This window comes from Erinaceus europaeus, chromosome 1 (assembly GCF_950295315.1).
Source record: "Erinaceus europaeus chromosome 1, mEriEur2.1, whole genome shotgun sequence".
Taxonomy (NCBI): domain Eukaryota; kingdom Metazoa; phylum Chordata; class Mammalia; order Eulipotyphla; family Erinaceidae; genus Erinaceus; species Erinaceus europaeus.
Window position 1 is genome coordinate 184,532,937 of NC_080162.1, and position 17,119 is coordinate 184,550,055.

Genomic DNA, 17,119 nt, shown 5'->3' on the forward strand with positions numbered 1-17,119 from the left:
ATTGGATGCAATGCTCATGAATACTTGACCTACAACTCTTTTCATTTTTCAAAAATTGTTATTTTGTCCCTTTTTGTTTTGTGACTTTGAGTCTTTCTGAGTCTGTTTCCTGTATGAGCTGTTCTGACCTCAGAAAGTTGTTTTTGAAAGGTAAGTAGAATGATATAAACACAATGACTTGTATAAGGTACCTATAAGGACTGTTGCTTTTCTATCCTCTGCTATAAGCAAAATTGTGGCAAGAGGAAGGCAAAAGTATATGTTAGGAGAAAGGGACTGGAGTTGACAGACATTCCTTGGGGCCTTGTGAAAGAGGATGAATTTCACCCTTAACGCAAAGGAAGATATTACTTGTATTTCCACATTTCCAGTTCTTGAATTTAGCATCTTTTCCACTCACCCCCCTTCAGTTTATTTAACGCCAACAAAAAATTTGAAAGTTATCCCTACTGTTTGAGGCTTAAGACAATCTTTCAAAATGCCTGTGCAGTCTCTTAAGGTTTAGGTCAACAAATCAAAAGAAATATATGGATTATATATATATATTTTCTGTATGAATACATTAGTATGTAGGAAAGTCATAAACTAGCATAAGGAATTTTCTGTTTGGGTCTGGTAAATGCAGACATTGTAATGTAGGAATATCCAGTGAGTAACTGAAATTCAAATTACTTGGAGAACATAGACATTCTGTAGTAAAAAATGTCAGCCGATACATGTATTATTTGATATATATTGTGTAAATGAAATATATAATACATATATATTACTGTATACTTGAGACTTTATTCATTATTTTCACTGTTAAAAAAACACACAGGTAAAGGAAAATGGAAAAAGAGAAAAAAAAAAGCCTCAACAAATCACTTTTCTATTTTGCCTCCAGTCACTGGGGCTCGTTGCCAGCATTATAAATCCACTGCTTCTGGCGGCATTTTTTCCTTAACTAATTAATTCTACCAAATTTTTATTTGATAGGACAGAGAGAAATTGGGAGGGGGAGGGGAGATAGATAAAGAGAGAAAGATATCTGCAGGTGTGCTTCACCGCTGCAGGTAGGGAACGGGAATACAAATCTGGATCCCCGCGCAGGTCCTTTCCCGTGGTACTCTGTGTGCCACTGCCTGACCCCCAGTCACTATTTTTCTATGTTTACTGCTTAGCCCAAATATGTAGTCTCTTGAGAACTTGTGCATTAAAGGCTCCAAAGTTCAGCAGAATGACATATTTGGGTTAACCTTCTAAGTGCCTTAATTATCTTCTTCAATAGAAATCTAGTCCTTTCGGGGACCAGGTGGTACACACCTGGTTAAGTGCATACATTGGAGTGCTCAAGGACCCAGGTTCAAGTCCCTGGTCCCTATTTGCAGGGGGAAACCATCATGAGTGGTGAAGTAGGGCTGCAGGGTGTCTATTTCCCTCTCTATATTCCCTTCTTCTCAATTTCTCTCTGTCTCTATCCAATGAAAGGAGGAAGGAAGGAAGGAAGGAAGGAAGGAAGGAAGGAAGGAAGGAAGGGAGGGAGGAAGGGAGGAAGGGAGGAAGGAAGAGAGGAAGGAAGGGAGGAAGGAAGGAAGGAAGGAAGGAAGGGAGGAAAGGAGGAATGAAGGAAGGAAGGAAGGAAGGGAGGAAGGAAGAGAGGAAGGAAGGGAGGAAGGAAGGAAGGAAGGAAGGGAGGAAGGAAAGAAGGAAGGAAAGAAGGAAGGAAGGAAAGAAAGAAGGAAGGAGGGAAAGAGGGAAGGAGGGAAGGCAGCCTAGTTCTTTCCTGAGACCTTATTTCTGTGATGCATTTTGACACAGTCATTAAATGTATGTGCTAGTATCCAAACAGAACAAACAATCTTTTTACTTTATCCTTTGTGAAGCCTTCCTGAATTCAAGTAAAAGTAATTAAAAAAAAAAAGACCATTAAGACCTATTGTTTCTACTCTGGCAGTCTAAGTGAAAAGACTCCTGGCATTTTTAATTTTTTAAATTTTTCTGAGAATGATTGTAGTAAATAATCTAATTCTGTGAATTTATTAGTCTGCAAATTCCACAGGACTTCCAGAGAAAGGTAGGACCTTGACTTGAGCCTTAATCATAGAATATTCTAAATGGTATAGGTCAATCAGTGTTTGTCTTAGGTTTAAAACACGGGTGTGGTCATTCGTTCTGGAGTACTAATTCTTACTTTAATGTATATACTAAATGATTTGAAAAGTATCTGTTTATTTGGGAACTGAGAAGCCCTTGAAGCAGCTAGATTGGGATCTGTATGATTGCTCAACGAATCTGTTTCTCTTAAAAGGAGAGAGAAATATGGAATGTTTTCTGTTTTTCTTTTCTTGTATCTATAACCTCTTATTCAAAATATCATGACCTACTTGGGCTCTTGCAGTGTAAGTGGCATAGTGACAGCAAAGGAAAACTCAGGAGCAGAAAGGAAAGGAGCTCAGTGAGGATTCAGCAAAGACCATTAGAGCCCCTCACATTGCTGTAATGTTTTTAGCAGGAAAACCAGGACAGTTCACATAATAAGCTATTGTGAGGCCTTTGCCTATCAATTTGTAAGGATTTTTTTCTACCAGTCTTTTAATCTGACTGAAGATGTACATGAGTACATGGGTAGGAAAAATGTACCTGAATTTGTACTCCTTACAGCTAGGGTTATAATTCACTGTTCTCTGTACTTAAATTACCCTCAAGGGCATGGGAAGAAAACAGGGTAAGAAACTGCAGTGTGTATGTATCTCTCTCTCTCTCTCTTTTTTCTAAACCTATTGTTAACCAAGAATGGTTTGTGGTAAAATAGTTATTTATCAGAGGGTTGTACTGAACACACAGTTGCTGAAAACTCAGTTGAGGAGAAGTAGTCTGAATATTTATACTTAAATAATAAACTTAAAACAATTGGATTCAGGGAGATTGAAGTAGCATATTTTGATCAAATCTACTAACTTAATGATAAAATATGAAGGGAAACTCAAACCAAGTCATATTTATAAACAACTGAAATGTATGTGGGTTAAATTGCTTATATAAGGGCAAACAACCCAACTGGTATCTGAACAGTGCATTCTCTTCTTGATTTTTTACAGCTTTACTGAATCATGTAACGTTAACAACACTGGGTTATCACAAAACGTTATTTTTCAAAGAGCAAATTTTGTGCTAGTTTGACTTTAGTCTGTGAGCATTTTAGAGAAATTTATCTGTATTTTATAGCTTAAAAAGCTAATTTAAAAAATATATATATTTTTAATTTAATTTAATTTACTTATTATTGGATAGACACAGAGAGAAACTAAAAGGGGAGAGGGAGATAGGAAAGAGACAGAGAGATAACCTGCAGCCCTGCTTCACCACTCCTGAAGCTTTCCCTGTGCAGGTGGGGACCAGGGCTTGAACCCAGGTCCTTGAGCACTGTAATGTGTGCACTTAACCAGGTGCATCACCAAAAGGCCCCCCAAAAGGTCATTCTTAATAGTTCTCGTTCCCTCTCTCTCTCTCTCTCTCTCTCTCTCTCTCTCTCCCTCTCTCTCCCTCTCTCTCTCTACCAAAACACTGTTCAGCTCTGGTTTATGATTATGATTGTACATGGAATTGAACCTGGGACCTCTGACCCAAGACTGATCCTTATCGTTTTCATCACCTGTAGTGACATAGTCCTTTGTTCTGCAAAGAGCTATTGTCTTTCATGCAGAGAGGAGTCACAGCCAAAGAGCCACTGTATCTCTGGTCATCTTTGCTTCCCGGAAGGTACCTGGAAATTGTGCAGTAATGACACAATAGATTCTTCCTACATGGGAACTCCAGAAGATAAGAAACCCAGCTATTGCTGATAGTGAGAAACTTTTGTAAAAAAAAAAAAAATCTCGACAAGATTAGTAAGGAGAATGCAGACAAGAAAACACAGAGCCTAGCTCATTCCCCTGAGGTAGTTAGTAGAGGGGAAATTTCTGGGGGAGATCAGGTTTCACTTTTGTATAATTACACACTCCATTGAATTTAATTATTTTGTAGTTAAATTCCTAGAAGACAAATGTCTCTTCAGTGTATTCCTTTGTTTTCTTTCAGTGTAACCAGGTTCTTCTTGATTGTTCTGATGAAAAATTGTGTTTTAGGTAATGTTCAAAATATGGTATAAACCGAAGAACTCATTTCACATAAAAAATTAAAAATTGATTAAGACTCTTTATTTTAATGTCATTTGTCCTTATTTTCATCCCATCTAGCTTTCAGAAGCTACAGCTGGCTTTTCCAGGATCTGATTATTAGGCCATTTGAAAGGTCAGCCCCCTGCCTGAGCTACTCCACTGCGGTGGCAGCATACCGGAAAGGAGATGAGGTTTCTGAAAGATTTATCTCAGAGACTGGAGATTTCAGCTCAACATCAGACATCCTGTAACTTTTCTCGGTATGAGTTTGACAACTTCGTTTATCTAAATTAGGGCCAAAGTAGATTGTTGCCAAGTGTGGTCATGGGAAGAATGCTCGTGGAGGGACCTGGTTTCTCTCTAGCTCTAGCACTGCCACTAAATTGCTATGATACTCAAACTCATTGACTATTTTTCCAACTTTAGTGAATGTGGAGATTGACAGTGTGATGGTTTTCTCATTAAATATTGGAGGGGGGGAACTCTACATGCATAACTAAAAGCAAATCTCTGGAACAAGATAGAACTGGTTTTGGGTCACAACTTCACACATATGGAATAAGTCCCTATGTATTTTACTTGCTTTCTCTCTCTGGTTCTTATCTATAGAGATAGGATAATAAATGATATGTCACGTATTTGATTGCCACTAAGAAGAGGTATAATGGGGCTGGGAGACAGCTCACTTAGTATGGCAGGTGCCTTGGTAAGGCTCTGAGTTCAGACCCCAGACGCCACCTGAGAGCATCAAAGCATTGTGAGAACCAGCAAGGACAGTGAAGTAGTGTTGTTGTATCTCTCTCTCCTCTATGTGAAATCAAGAGCATGAAGAAAGTTGATCTAGGAATGGTGGAACTGTGCAGACATGAGACTACGACGAAAAAAGGGAAGAGGAGGAGGCAGAGGAGGAGGAAGGGGAGGAGATAATGAAGGCAAAGATAATGATCTGTCTAGTTCAGTGCATGACCAGCCCTTAGTATCTTCAAATAGTAGATATGACTATCACACTGAATAGAAATCAGCTGAGGCAGGGGATTCCACCCCCTCAAGGGGGGGGGGGTGTTGCTTATCACTGTGGGCTGCCTTCTTCAGATAGAGACCACAACACTGAAACTTTTTCCAATGTGGTGAGACCTGGGCTTGAACCTGGGTCACACGTATAAGAAAGTAGACAGTGAATTTTCACTGGAATGAGAATAATTAAAAGATCAGTTTGAGTAGTTGGTGTACTACTTGGCTGTTGACAAGTAACCTCTTTACAGCTTGAGTTCATATCCATATAAAGAAGTCAGGAAGTCTTATCAAGGTCTTCAAGTGAATTAAAACAGATGGGTAAAAACAGTCTACTTCTGCCTTTTAGTTTCTAGTCATATGAAAGAAATATTTTAAAATACAATTTTGATCTCACTCAACATTTGTCAGTGACACCTCCCCTCCAATTTTCTCCAAAATGAATTCCAAATTTATTAGCATAGTATGCTAAATTGTATACCCTGATCTCTTTCTTAGGCTACAATTGTTTTTTTAATTAACCTTCTTACCAGATCAACTAATTTCCAGCTACAGGAAACTAACTTGTATTTTCTTGATCATATTTTGCATTTTCATGGCATGTTCCTCCTTCTTATAGCTTTTCTTTTTTATTATTATTATTTTTATTTATTGGACAGAGACAGCCAGAAATCAAGAAGGAAGGGGGTGATAGAGTGGAAGAGAGACAGAAAGACACCTGCAGCCCAGCTTCGCCACTCATGAAGCTTTCCCCCTACAGGTGGGGACCGGGTGCTCAAACCCGGGTCCTTGCACATTGTAATATGTGCGCTCAACCAGGTGTGCCACCACCCGGCCCCAGCTTTTCTTTTTCTTAATGTTCATTTATTTATTAACTAGAGACATCCAGAAATAAAGAAGGTAGAAGGATATAGAGAGGGAGAGAGAAACAGAGAAACACCTACAACACTCCTTTACCACTTCAAGGCCTCCTGCCTGCAGGTGGGGACTGGGGGCTCGAACTGGGTTCTTGTGTTGTAACACATATGCTCAATCAAGTGCACCTGCCCTCCCCTCCCTTGCCCCCCCCTCCCTTGCCCTCCCCTCCCTTCCCCTCCCCTCCCTTCCCCTCCCCTCCCTTTCCCTCCCCTCCCCTCCCCATCGCTTCGCTTCTCTTTTCCTTTCTTTCCTATCCGTTTCTCCTCTCTTTCTTCCATCACTGGGGCTTTACAATCCTGGGTTCACTTTTTCAGAAAGAAAGAACCCTGTGTTCACTTTCAGAAAGACACCAAAGCACTAAAGCTTCCCTTAGTGTGGTGGGGCCTAGGTTTGAATCTTGTCATGGGTTGCACCTAAGACAAAGCAAGTGCACTGTATAAGTGAGCTTTCACGACAGCCCAAACCTTAAAAAAAAAAAATTGTTTCCTTCCAGGGTAATCGCTGGGGCTGGGTGCCAACACAAGGAATCCACTGCTCCTGGTGGCCATTCTTTCCATTTTATTGGATAGGACAGAGAAAAATTGAGAGGGAAGATGATAGATAGATGATAGATAGATAGATAGATAGATAGATAGATAGATAGATAAAGATAGACATCTGCAGACCTGCTTCATTGCTTGTGAAGGGTCTCTCCTTCCCTTCACCCCCTCAGGTGGTTGGCTCCAACCTGTATCCTTATGCGGGTCCTCTCAGCTTTGTACTATGTGTGTTGAGCCCGGTGAGCCACTGCCCGCCCACCCCAGCTTCTAACTTTTTTAATGAGTAAACATTTCTTATCATTTAGCATGACTTTTGTGTACTCTCTCTCCATAGATATTCCTCATGGTGTCTGTTGGGAATGAACTTATTATCCTCTTTTTCTGTGTTAGAGTAATTAAAAAAAATTTTTTTTTCCATTCTGGAATGAACAATTACCTTATGATTTTACACACACACACACACACACACACACACACACACACACACACACGCGGGCACACTCTTTTCTCTCACTCTCCCTTAAGAACTTGAATAGTATTTTATTCATCTTGGTATCCCCAGAGGCTAGAACAATGCCTGACACGCCTTTGGCATTCAATAAATTATTTTTTTAAATAAAAGAAAGAAAGAAATCATGAAAGTTATTATTACTGTTGAATTCATTCTTACCATAACAGACAAGCCCATAATTTTTTTAAGTTAAAGAAGGAAAGACCACAGGCACTTGGAAAACATAACTCCAAAGTCAGATGGCTCCCCAGGCAAGAAGGAGCCCTCTAAAGTAAGCTACTTCTAATAATTGTAATTTCAACATTTGTTGGCAGTAAAACAACAGAGTAGAGAACTGTTTTTTTTTTTTTTTTTTTGTCTCCTCATCCATATATATCCCCACCCTATATCAATAACACAAAAATGTACCTAAGGATAAACACTGGGTAATTAAAAAGGAATGAAAGGTGAATGCCTCATCAATATAACTTTTGTTTGTTATTTATATTTTGGTTTGGGTATTAGTAGGAAACTCATGAGTAAATTGAAAGTAAATCCTAGTCAATTGTCATAAAATTCCAACATAAATGGATAAAAACTTATATAGCCTCAAAAGGTAAACAAATGGTGGAAGGAGAAGAAAATAGGTGAGTATAACGAGAAAAGAACAAGCTTTTATGCCTTTGAAACATTCTTATATGGTGGACAGTGATGTTCATGTCTGAAATTTTAAATTAGGAAGTTACCTAGTTAAAATTTAGGAGTAAGATAACGTTTGTTTTGGATCCATTTCTAGTACTTTTTTTTTTTTTTAAATCTTTTTATCTTTTCCTTCACATACCTGAGGTTCAGATACTTTTGCTATTTGGTCTGCCCATTGTCTTCCCCACTATCTCAGTTGGTTTCAACTTTCTGAAGTGACCCTGGCCCCTAAATTCCCTTCCCTCTATATTTGCTACCTTGTGGCTTTTCAGCAACTCTGGAGTAAAGAAAATTGCTAAACAAATCCACCCTAGGGCGCAACCCTCCCAGGGGGTTTCACATTTGAAAAGAGGTCAGTAAGTTAACCAGAATACATTTCTAAGAGATAGGGTTTCAAGGGGTGTGAGAAAGTGAAGTGTGGAATTTCATGCTTCTTGAGGAAGAGAACATTATTAGCCTCCAAAGCCTTCTTAGTACCTAGTTACTCTGGCATTTCTCAGCCCAATGGCTGTAGCCTCTGGGCTTCCTGTCACTCAGGAAAATAGGAGACACTGGGAAAAAATGGTGTTGCTGGGACAGGAGTTGGTGACAAATTGTTACATACAAGTGAAGACTGCAGAGTTTAAACCTTCTCAATATGTACACCTAAATTCTTCCCTTATGGTTGTTCCCTTAAGTCCATTTACAAGGTGTAATGTAAACTTTAAAAATTATGTTTTTAAAGCTGGGATGTATACTTCGGTGGTAGTGTTTCTGTCTCACAAGTACACAGCTATAGGTTCAATCCACAGTGATTCTTACCATAAAAAAAAAAAAGGAAAAATTCACTATTTTTCAAGATAGTTTTAGTAGAAACATAGCCACTTCCTACTGTCAGTGTGGAATAGAGGATGTGGTTAGAGGAGGTAGACAACTCTTCTATCACACTTTAATTTTATCCAGTAAGTAAATTAAGTTTTTTAGACTACCAAGTGTATTTCTGAAAAGGTTAAAAAGTGTATGAAACCACTATAAACACAAGACCTCTAAGTGTGACATAGGATAAATTCATAGAATCTAGTGGAGATCAAATTTCTTCTAACATTTAAAACTTGCTAGCCCCTCAAGAAATGTGAGCACAAGGTAAAAGAAATGTTTTTGTCTTAAGAGCCAAAAATTTTGAATTGCTTTCTCAATTTTTTTAAAAATTAAAATGATTTTTAAAAAAATGTTTATTTTTCCCTTTTGTTGCCCTTGTTGTTTATCATGATTGTTGTTATTGCTGTCATTGTTGGAAAGGGCAGAGAGAAATGGAGATAGGAGGGGAAGACAGAGAGGAGGAGAGACAGATAGACACCTGCAGACCTTCTTCACTGCAGAGCCTGGGGCTCAAACTGGGATTCTGATGCTGGTTTGTGTGCTTTTGGCCATGTGCGCTTAACCTTCTGAGCCACAGCCTGGCTCCCTGCTCTCTCAGTATTGTCCTCCAGTTTACAATTGCATTAGTCCACACTTTCTTTTCTTTTCCTTTTTTTTTTAACATTTATTTATTTATTCCCTTTTATTGCCCTTGTTGTTATTGATATCCTTGTAGTTGGATAGAGATAAATGGAGAGAGGAGGGGAAGACAGAGAGGGGGAGAAAAAGATAGACACCTGCAGACCTGCTTCCATATAGGTGGGGAGCCAGGGCTCAAACCAAGATCCTTAAACCAGTCCTTGCACTTTGTGCCACCTGCACGTAATGCGCTGTGCTACCACCTGACTCCCCCTCCCCTCCCCTCCCCTCCCCTCCCCTCCCCTCCCCTCCCCTCCCCTCCCCTCCCCTCCCCTCCCCTCCCCTTCCCCTCCCTTCCCCTCCCTTCCCCTCCCTTCCCCTCCCCTCCCCTTTTCCCTTTCTTCCTCTTTCTTTCTTTCTTTCTTTCTTTCTTTCCTTCCTTCCTTCCTTTCTTCTTTCTTTCTTTCTTTCTTTCTTTCTTTCTTTCTTTCTTTCCTCTCCTTTCTTTTTTCTTTTTTATCTCTATGGACATAGTGAATTGGTAGCAGAAGATCAATTCAGTCTAAATGAATGTTTAATTATTTTTCTTAAAGTATTTAGAAATGTTTAACAAATCTTCCTAAATATCTAGATGTAGTTTCCCTTTAAGAATGAAACCATCTTGGAGTCCAGCAATAGCACAGCGGGTTAAGTGCAAGTGGCAAAGCACAAGAACCTGAGGCGTAAGGATCCGGGTGTGAGCTCCCACCTCCCCACCTCAGGGGAGTCCCTTCACAGGCTGTGAAGCAGGTTTGCAGGTGTCTTTCTCTCACCCTCTTTGTCTTCCCCATTTCTCTCCATCCTATCTAACAAAGATGACATCAATAACACCGACAATAACTACAGCAACAACAATAATAATAATAATAAAGGGCAACAAAAGGGAAAAAAAAAAGGAATGAAAAGTTCTAAGACCGGAGAGACAACTCATCACTAGAGGAGAAAAGTTGTGTGCCTGAGGCCTCAGGCTTGTTATCCAGAGCTACTATAATATGTAATATTGAGTCAAGCCAGCATCAGTCTGTGACCTAATCTCTCCTTTTTTATAAAAATAAAGAAAGGAAAAAGTAAAAAGAAAGGAAGGAAGGGAGGGATGGAGGGCAGGAGGAAGAAAGGAAGAAAGGAAGGAAAGAGAAGGAAAGAAGGAAGAAAGGAAGGGAGAAAGGGAGGGAAGGAAGAAAGGAGAAATCTCATGCTTGCATTTTCAGCGACACTTGACTGAGGCTGAGTAGCATCATCCTCTTCAACCGGAGCATGTGCTGTCTTGGTCGTCTTCGTGCTCTCCACTCTCTATTTTACCCGACTTCACTTCCTCAGTCATTGCCTATATTAGAAGACATGGAGTTTACAAACTCTAGACCTTCGCTTATCAGCATCATTTACTGTAAGATGAGCAGTGGGGGAGGTGACAGGTGAGTCCACAAAGTACTTTCCAGACTTGGTTGATTATAGAAATCGTTTGGGATGTCAGTAGAGATACAATCTTTTGGAACAAGCTGACATAGTGGATATGAGAGAATCTCTGCATTTTTTTTCTCCTTCAAATTCCCCCAGTTTCTGTCAGCAACAGTCTAGAGTTAGAATCTTGATTTAAATGACCTCTAAAATTCTCCCCATCTAACTCACCCCAGAAATCTAGTTTGATCATTCTTTATTTTTCAGGTTAGTGGGCTTCAATGCATTTAAAGCTCTGGAGAAATTACTAAATCCAATTAGCCACTTGAGTTAAATTATTTTCTATCAGTTTTAGGCTATTTACCACAACATCTCCTAACCTGTGATCTGAATAGGAACAAAGAGATAGTGGAGCAAATAGTACTCATCTGTCACTTCCACACTGAAGTGACTTACACAGCAGGTAAAAGTCCCCAGAGCTTGCTCTCACTTCCTGAACATATAGGTTGATGGACGTTAGGAAAGTGAGGGAATTCTCATCAGTGTACCACTTGAGTGTGAATAACAGAAAGGTTTCTCAGGATTAAGGACATTCTGATAATATCACAGGCACATTTTTTTTTACATGGCTCTTTTTAATTTATGTTCTAGACAGTTTCTTAGAAACCTAAAGGACAAAAAAAAAAAAAATAAAAAGTCCAGGAAGGGTTTCTATTTGATGCAGTGAGGTCTTGTGGCCAAAAATTTGGCACAGGTCTTCGTTCTTTCAACTTACCCTTCAAGGTATCACAATTGAGAGAACACAGACACTGGGCTCAGACTGCCTAATATCAGAAAACTGTGGACTCATGTCTGTAGACAAGTGACTTAAGCAGCTCAACGGTTTCTATGGAGATGGGAATTAGTGAGGAAGTGCTTTCCTTTTGATTATTCTCCATCCTAATAGGGACAATTGCAACCATTTATCTTTTTCTGAAGGAATAAGGACATCTTTGGGAACAATAGCAGGGACTTGAGTAAGACTGTTCCATGCTAAATATTTACAACATCTCTCCTTCCACTTCTCTCAGTATAAATCACAAAGGTCTTTGATGGTGACCTTTGCCTAGAAGTTATGACTTTGATTTTGTCAAGGAACAAATTCAGAGAAACTCTACTGGTGTATTTTGTTTTCTAATATTTTAAGTAAATACTACTTTACAGTTAAAATGCAATCTAAACTTTTATAAAGATAACGGTATTTTACAAAAGTAATATGCTTAGTATCTGGGTAATGATACTTTCATGTATATGTAAAAAATAGGAGATATGAACAATTATTCCCATTTTCAGATGGAGAAGCTAAAACATGTGAAACTTAAGTGATGCTTTTAATAATATGTGTAAAATGAAGGAGTGAATACTTACATATTTTTGGAATCTAAATTTAATGACATTTTTTGCATTTTAATTATTTATTTAATTCTTTGACAATACATAGCTACACAGTTGAGATAAATAGAAATGCATAAAGAAAAAAAAAACCCCAAAGCTATACAATTTCATTACCTGCAATCAACTATTGTGTCTTTAATTGACATAGTTCTAGATTAACTTCTCTAAACTGATATGTATATATACATACACACATATATGGGTAAATGGATAACATATTTTATAAAATGACTTCCCATAAGTTTCATGGTTCTAAAACATTTTTTTTCTTTGATAATACATTTTGAACTTTGATTGCTTTGTCAGTATGTCGAGATTTACATCTTTTAAAAATATCTGTTACTTATTCATTGGACAGAGACAGAGAGAAATCAAGAGAGAAGGGAGAGATAAGGAGGGAGAGAGAAAAAGAAGCAACTGCAGTATTGCTTCATTGCCTTAAAAGCTTTCCCCTTGCATGTGCAGACTGGGGCTTCATCCCAGGTCCTTACACATTGCAGTACGTGATCTCTAATGGGGGCACCACTCCCCCGCTCACATCTTTCTTTCTCTCTTTTTAAATCTTTATTTATTAGACAGAGACAGCCAGAAATGGAGAGGGAAGGGGGTGACAGAGGGGGAGAGAGACAGAAAGACACCTGCAGCCCTGCGTATCACCACTTGTTAAGCTTTCCCCCTGCAGGTGGGGACCGGGGGCTCGAACCTGGGTCCTTCCACACTGTAAACATGTGCCCTCCACCAGGTGCACCGCCATCTGGACCCCACATCTTTCTTTTTAATGGTTGCATAATAACTTGTTTCATGGATATAATAGATTTTCTTTAATTTTTTTTCTTATTTTTAACATTTAAATTTTCTTCCTTTAACAGAAAAGGATGTTTTGATTAATTTTCAGAAGTTTCATGAATGCTATCAACATGTCCTCTAAACAAGAAACAATTTTCATTGACATAAAACTTTTGAAGTGAACAGATGCATTCTTTCCTTTTAGATCTCACATAATAAATACTATTTCTCCTTTTTTGTTAAATAAATTCAATTTCAATTATACTTTACTACCAATATTTTAATACAGTAATTGAAGTTAGGGAGTCATGGAAGACATGGGTTAAAGATAAAATAATGTATAACTGTTGATTTAGGCAGGACTGTCTTATTAAGGTTTATAAAATACTCTAAGTAATTAAGAGACACTGATTTCTCTGGGCAGACAATCTCACCAATGTGTCCTGGAATCCCACCTCCCCAGAGTACTACCCCACCAGGAAAAGATAGGCACAGGCTAGGGGTTATGGATCCACCGGCCAACGCCTATGTCCAGTGGAGAAGCAGTTACAGATGCCAGAATTCCCACCTTCTGAACTCCTCCTCCCAAATAATTTTGACCTCTACTTCCAGTGAGGGGAGAATAATGAGTGGAAGGTGACCAGTTCAGAGGGCTCTGAACTCCAACTCCATCAGGACCCAGAAAGAGAAGAGGAAAAAGGGCAGAGGGTAGATAGCACAATGGTTATACAAACAGACTCTCATGCCTGAGGCTCCAAAGTCCCAGGTTCAGTCCCCCGCACCACCATAAGCCAGAGCTGAACAGTGCTCTGGTTAAAAAAATAATAATAATAAAATAAAAAGAAAGAAAGAGAAGAGGAAAAAAAGAGGGACATTTGGATGTAGTAGTAGGTTTATGTATAACTTGAAAAGGAAGAGAAAAGAAGACCTTAAAAAAAAGGTGGGGATATATACACATATAAACCAATAGCTGTAGAAATAATAGTTAACTCATATCTGCAACCTTAGGAGAACTGCTATAGCTTACAATGAAGGCATTAGGGATTCAGAGCTCTGGTGCTTGGAACGGCGTGAAGTTATACCCCTGTTATCCTGTAATTTTGTAAATCAATATTAAATCACGAATAAGCATCATTTAAAGTAATAATAATTAAAACACTAATTCATAAAAAATAAATAAAAATGAGATCTTGTATGTGTAGTGCTTGGCATTTAGTTAAATCTAAATAATTTCTGGAGCTGAGGAAACAGCATGATGATTCTGCAAAAGACTCATGCCTGAGGCTCTAAATTCCCTGGTTCAGTCCTCAGCACCACCATAAGTCAGAGCTAAGCAATACTTTGGTTTCTCCCCCCCCTCAAATAAATTATTTCTGAGTAATAAAAAAAAGAATTAAGAGGCAAATGCAAGGCTTATATTTTCTATGAAGAACTGAAATTTAGCTTTAGAAAAGGCATAATTTATATTAATGCCAGAAAAGAGGTTTGACAATGGTCTGTTTTGTTGGTTTTTTCCTGACTCTAAAATTCTTGGGTTCTAAGATCAGTGTCCTCTGATCCATCCAGGTCTTCAAGAAGGTGTATTATTTTTTCTTTTTTAAAATTTTATTTATTAGAGACCGAGAAATTGAGAAGGGAAGATAGAGAGGGAGAGAGACAGCTGCAGCCCTGCTTCACCACTCGTAAAGCTTTCCCCCTGCAGGTGGGGACCAGGGGCTTGAACACTGGTCTTCGCACATGGTTATGTGTGCACTTAACCAGGTGCGCCACAACCTGGTCCCTAAATCTAACTTTTCATTTAAAAAGCCCCAGTTCCCACCTGCAGACCCACATTTTTCTCACCCAGTTTGTCCCATTAAGTAAAAACAATGAAAAAGCTATTGGGAGCTGAGGTGGCAATTAAGTCGAGTGAATTCAAATCTTAAAACTGCAGACCGCACCATTAAAAGTCAGTTATGGGTATATTCTGCTCGTCATGAATTCAACAACCTACATTGGGTGGTTTTCCTGACAAAATAACTTCTTATGGTATAGTGAGCAGTGTCATCTTGTGGTTCCAATGCATTCTTATTTGAGTTATCTGACTAACTTTAAGTAATAAAAACTCAAACCTTTTATCCTTAGCAGTTCTTATCCTTGTTTGCATCTGGAATCTTTGAGGGGGTTTGTAAAATTTCAGGTGGTTCCTCAATAAATTAGTGTTTCTGTAGGCAACTTTAAGACACCTGAATTTTTTTTTATTTTGATGATATACAATGTGCATAATTAGCTTTGGGGTCCAGTATGCAGGAATCCAAGCTTGACTTAAGGTCCTGATGTCATTGCTTTGACATCTGTAATAATTTTGCATCTATTTTAGAATATTTAAAAATAGTATTTATTTATTTATTTATTTATTTATTTTATTTTCTCTTTTGTTGCCCTTGTTGTAATTATTGTTGTTGTTGATGTTGTCATTGTTGGATAGAAATGAAATGAGAAAATGAGAGAAATGGCGAGAGGAGGGGAAGACAGAGAGGGGGAGAGAAAGACAGACACCTGCAGACCTGCTTCACTGCCTGTGAAGCGACTCCCCTGGAGGTGGGGAGCTGGCTCGAACTGGGATCCTTTAGCTGGTCCTTGCACTTTGCACCACACTTGCTTTTACCTGCTGAGCTACCGCCTGACTCCCCATAGTATTTATTTTTATGATAGTGAAAGGAAGAGACATCAGAGCACTGATTTGCTCTGGTAAAAGCAGTAGCTGGGATCTAACTGAAGTCCTCTGGTTTGCAAGTCCTATGCTCTGCTGCTAGCTCTCTGAACACATAGTTTTATGTTATTTTTCTGAGGCAGCAAAATTGACATATTTCTTGTTAAATATTAAGACTGTCTCTGAGCATATTTTCAACACTTTCTTAAAGTCACAGAAGTTAAATTATTTCCCAGGCCTCTTAGCACGAGGACATAGAGGGGATACTAGTCTCATGTACAATAAACTGAAGTTTTTATCATTATATAATCAGATCAAATGATGCTGGCATTATAGAAATTAAAGAGGATTATAGTTAGCTTATTTTCAGGCTAGTCTTAGTGAAGATCACAAAAACGGATATTAATTTTTTCAGTGAAAAGTAGACTGTTTACCATGCACAAAGGATCATTTGTGTTACTCAAACCTATGTTAATCTCCATTCTAAATCCCTTAGCAACTGTTACTTGGTTAGAAAGATTTAATTTTCATGAAAGAAAGAAAGAAAATTTACTGAACATATTAGGGCAAAATTTGGTTTGGAAGCTTGAGTTAAACTATTTAAATTATATACTTACAAAATAGTAGTTAAAATGAGTTTAAGGGATCCAGTAAATGTAATACAATCATCTTAAGTTTGCTCCTCAGATTAGACGCTTTAATTCTCACATTGAAAAAGGATTGTAGAATGGGTCAACTCTCTTCCTTGGATAGTGTGTTGCTGTGCCATGTGTGCACCTTAGGTTCAAAACTGAGCTCCACCACATTGTAGGGAACTTCAGCATTGTGGTCTCTTTCCCACTCTCTACCTCTCTGTGTCTATACAAATAAATGAATGAATGAATGAATAAATAAGACTCTAACAATGCAAAAGTATACCAAAATAGTACATAAACTGAAGATCAAGAGTCTATCTATAGTTTTCTGAAATACACATTTCTTATTTTGCTTTGTAATTTGTTGTATTTACTCAGCAAATAGAGATAGATGTCTACCACTTATAGGATTCCGGGCATCTGTAGACTAGAATATAATGCCTTGCCTGAAGGAGTTTATAATTTAGGGGGAATATGAATTTAGAAGCCTATGTTACAAAATGGAATCATCTGTTATGATAGAACATAATGTGCTTTACATATTTTAAGACATTAATGGAAAATCTTTGGCCAAATGTGGCATAAATTTGGAATCAAGAAGAAATAAGTCAGTAAATACTATTATCAGTAATTGAGAATAGGACAACTTTGTACCAAATAAAAATTAAAAAAAACATTAAATCTAAGTCACTTATCGGCACATTCTCTCAAACATTTAAGAGAAAGACAAGGGCTTATTAAGAAGTACAGCTCATTTGGACAGTGTGCTGCTATTTACTGCACACCAGGACTGAGCCCTGCCCCTACCGCCTGAAAAGAACTTTCCTTTCCTCTTTCACTTTTTTTTCTCTGCCTCTGTCTCT